Source organism: Lactuca saligna, chromosome 8, assembly GCF_052625555.1.
Source record: "Lactuca saligna cultivar CGN05327 chromosome 8, ASM5262555v1, whole genome shotgun sequence".
Classification (NCBI taxonomy): Eukaryota; Viridiplantae; Streptophyta; class Magnoliopsida; order Asterales; family Asteraceae; genus Lactuca; species Lactuca saligna.
The window spans coordinates 84,076,096-84,080,067 of NC_136424.1; the positions used below are offsets into that span (position 1 = coordinate 84,076,096).

The 3,972-nt window shown below is 32.3% G+C and overlaps 1 long non-coding RNA gene across 6 annotated transcripts; it reads left to right on the forward strand.

The window, feature by feature from the left end:
* The first annotated feature begins 736 nt into the window (after positions 1 to 736).
* LOC145012225 (uncharacterized) lies at positions 737 to 3,545 on the forward strand. 6 transcript variants are annotated; one of them, XR_013664410.1, is made up of 7 exons: positions 737 to 1,122; positions 1,392 to 1,460; positions 1,626 to 1,720; positions 1,811 to 1,936; positions 2,032 to 2,571; positions 3,187 to 3,292; positions 3,367 to 3,545. It is a non-coding gene; the product is annotated as an uncharacterized LOC145012225 (long non-coding RNA). The 6 variants fall into 6 exon arrangements; XR_013664411.1 differs by having other exon boundaries at positions 2,032 to 2,092; positions 2,172 to 2,571; positions 3,187 to 3,545; XR_013664412.1 differs by having other exon boundaries at positions 2,032 to 2,092; positions 2,350 to 2,571; positions 3,187 to 3,545.
* Positions 3,546 to 3,972: the final 427 nt, after the last annotated feature.

The window sequence follows — 3,972 nt, forward strand, 5'->3', positions numbered from 1 at the left end:
TTTTCGATGTTCTTTATATCCACGCGTAGGTGAGACTACGCTCTACAACTTTCATTTAGACTCCGTCGGCTAATTTTGAGTTTATTTTTATTATTTATTTTTAGTAGGCCGGGACAGGAAAACTCCGTTATAAAATCATAACTTCTTCATCCGACGTCCGTTTCATCTGTATTTTCACCAATGCGCTACTATCAACGAGATATTCGATTCTCGTTTAGATTGTTTCAACCAACAACCACTCGATCTCGAATTGAGTATTCGGGTTGCATACTGCTAAGTCGAAACGTTAGAAAATTGTAACTTCCTCATACGAAGTCCGATTTGGGCGTATGTTTTATGCATACTCTCGGTTTAACGAACTCTACGACATTCGTATAGATCACTATGGCTAATATATCGCTCTAACGTAAATTTCACTTTTTACGTCATTCAGCGTTGCCGGTTCTGTCGTGAAACTTCGACAGGTCATAACTTCTTCGTTATAACTCGGATTTCGGCATTCTTTATATATTCGGAAACCTCATTTCAACTACTACAACATTATCCATAGATATAGAGCTTATATAACATTTCATTTTGACGCTTATTTTTAGTCTTAATTCAATTAAGTCACATAGTTAAGAACAAAACACATAATACTCAAATAATACACTTCTATTATTTCAAAACGGGTTACAAAGGTTAACCTAGACTATTATATCAACATTAATGACAAGCCCAGAAACACAGGCGTTACATCTCCACCGCTAACTTCCCACATACAGTTCATTTTTTTTGCTTTCCCCTCTCTCTCATGCTTTCCACAATTTCTCCTTTCTGATCCTTGATGTACTCCCGCTCCGACCACTACCGCCGACATACAACTTCATGCTTTTTATTTTTCGATATTCGGATCCATCTCCATAGTTTTGTTCGGGATCATGACAATTCAAAGGCGGTGGTACGCATCTGTTGTATGCATCTTTAAGATAGCAAAAGAAATCATATCAGATCCCGCTTCAATTACCGTTGATTTCGTCTCTCACTGCCTTCGAGCATCCACTACCGCCTTTGTAAGCAGCGCCTTCTTGCCCTTAGCATCACCAAACACAAATTGCGTGGATGATCCAACGGAACGAATAGGTAAATCCCACTGACCTGACTGCATCATCTTTTCGTTTGTAGACCCCTCATACTTCAGATGGTTCGTCATGTTACTGTTCTCGATTTTTGGTGGCCATATGAACTTAATTTGTATTTAGGGTTTATGTGTTAATTTTTCTACGCCTTTTTAGTACCGGTGCAGTTCTTGAGGATCGGTGATACTACCAAAGCCAGTGACAGATTAAAGATTGTTGATGTTAGTGACTTGTTGATGTCAGTTTGAAAAAGATATGACTTTTATGATGCAGATATACAAAGGGGGTTTATTCAGAAGTGCTACTGAACACAAAGAGCAAATTCGGTATTCCAGTCAACAAGTGAGTATTTTCTTATTATTTTTTTCGGTTAATAAATTATGGAAAATGATATATATATATATATATATGTATATATATATATGTATATATATATGTATATATATATATATATATGTATGTATTTATGTATATATATATATATATATTTGTGTTTTGTTATTTCAGGATCTTAGGGAGCTTTTCAGTATCCTAAAACAGGGTTTTGATGTTTCTTTAACTCAACAAGAGTTACATGAAGAGCATGATTATGAACACAAAATGTGTGTACTATGTAATTCATTCAAAATAAGGGTTTTTTTTAATGTGATTTGAATTATTAAATTTCTTCAAAACAATTTCTTTTGTTGTAGGGATGCATCTCTTAAATATCACACAAAGTTTTTTGAGTCTCTTGGTATAGCTGGAATTAGTAACCACAGTTTGCTTTTCTCAAAAACTGCTCCATTTCCTTTTGTGCAAGATGAAGAACTAACAAGGTGATATATGTATCCTTTTTACCCTTCAAGGGCATTTTAGTAAATTCATATTTTTGAATTTTTGTTTAAGTTCTTTGAATTGTTTTTTGGATTAGGCAATCAACTTATGTGGGAAACTCATCTTCTTACAACTCACATGAACCAAACATGGATGTCGTATGTCTTCTTAAATCTTCTTTTTACCTTAAAAGATATATTTTTATTTTGTTTATTTTATTTTATATTTCATTTGTAGGGGAGCTTAATTTGCTATCAATCCAAAGGATGTCATTCTATATTGTTTTCCAAAAAGTTTTTTTTTTTTAATTTGTTGGATTAAATTTTGTTGCGGTTTTTTTTTTAATTCATTTCAGTTTGTTTTTTGGGCCCATTTATGACGTATTTGCTGTTATTGATTGTTTCATGTTAAAAAGAAAACAGAAAACCTAACACATCAACATGTAGATGCTCGGTCAAAGGCCAGGTGTAAAAAGTGTCATAGTTAATGATTTTAAATTTTATATTATGAGCTTTAATGGTGTTTTTTTTTTTTTAATTTTGATTTGTTTTCAAGTTTGATGGTGTTGCAGCTTAGCCTAGATTAGGGAATAAGATATGACCATGTACCTGAAAACAACTGCATTCCTTTTGCTCAGGTAAACATAAATTGTCTATAAATGAGAGTATATATATGATGTATGTGATTATAAATGATACTTATTTTGTATTAATATTGATGATCTATTTGCCATTGTGTAATTATGTTTGTAGCAAAACAGTAAAACAAAGTTGGCATGAAACCAACCTTGCTTTGGAATATTTGGTCCATGAATCGCTAATCAAAGCTATCCGTTTGTTAATAACTTTAAATTGACCATTTTTTCCAAGTGACACACTATATCTTCGGGTTTTGTCCTATAGGCAGAATTTCTTTGGGTTTTGTTTCAAGGGCAGAATGGTCTTTTAGGGATTAAGGGACCAAAATCATTATGAGACATTAAAAAAACAAAAAAAAACGACTACTATAGCTCTTTTTTTTGTATTTTTTTTTTTTTTTTTTGCAAATTTAAAGGTTTTCTTTTGCAATTTTGGTCTTTATTTTCTTTTGTAGTTATCATTCCATTTTTTTTTTCATTTCTGGTCCTTAAAAATATTTCTTTGCATTTTTGGTTCGAAAAAGTTTGTCTTTTGAAATTCTGGTCCTCATTTGAAGTTTTTGTAAGTTCTTTTTTTTTGTTCACCTTTGTCGCATGTCGCCTACACCACCAAAGCTACGTTTGTTTGTTTTTTATGCGGTGGTCTCTCCGATGCCGGTGATAGCGGTGTCTAGGAATCTGGGATTTTTTTCCTTACGGAATCCTTATCTACTCAAATTAGGTAGTTTCAAATCAATCGGTTTTAGATCAGCCTCATCGGGTGTATTAACAAAGTTTTGGAATCGATTGCTACAGATTGGAGGACATCAACAGGAAACCACACCTACGTTTACCTTCTCCGTTGAATTCTGCTTTGCCGGCGTAATTGGTTTGCTAGATTCAAAGACCAGTACATTCCTATCACTCTTCTATTCTTTGTAAACACTCTATTTCCTTCGTATGGTAACTATCCGTAACATATATGTTATATATTACATACTATTTTTATTGTTACAGAACTGTTTACCAAAATGTATCCGAAAACTTCCCATACATACTATTTTTATAGTCACAAATTTTTTATTCTAACATTTTTGGACCAAACTGCCCCTGCATACCGTTTTTATAGTTAAAAATTTTGATTTTAAGATTTATGGACCAAACTGCCACTGTATATTGTTTTTAAACTTAAAAAATAGTTTTAGACCAAAGTCCATTGCATACTAATTTTATAGTTTTTTTTAGCAGTTTTGGAATAAATTGCCCTTGCATAATGTTTTTATACTTAAAAAATTGAATTTAACAATTTTGGATGACAGCTTTTGCATACCGTTTTTATAGTTAATCATTTTTTTATTTTAATGGTTTTGAACTTAAATTGTTGTTGAATATATTTAAGTAGTAAATTGAGTAAATAGCGAT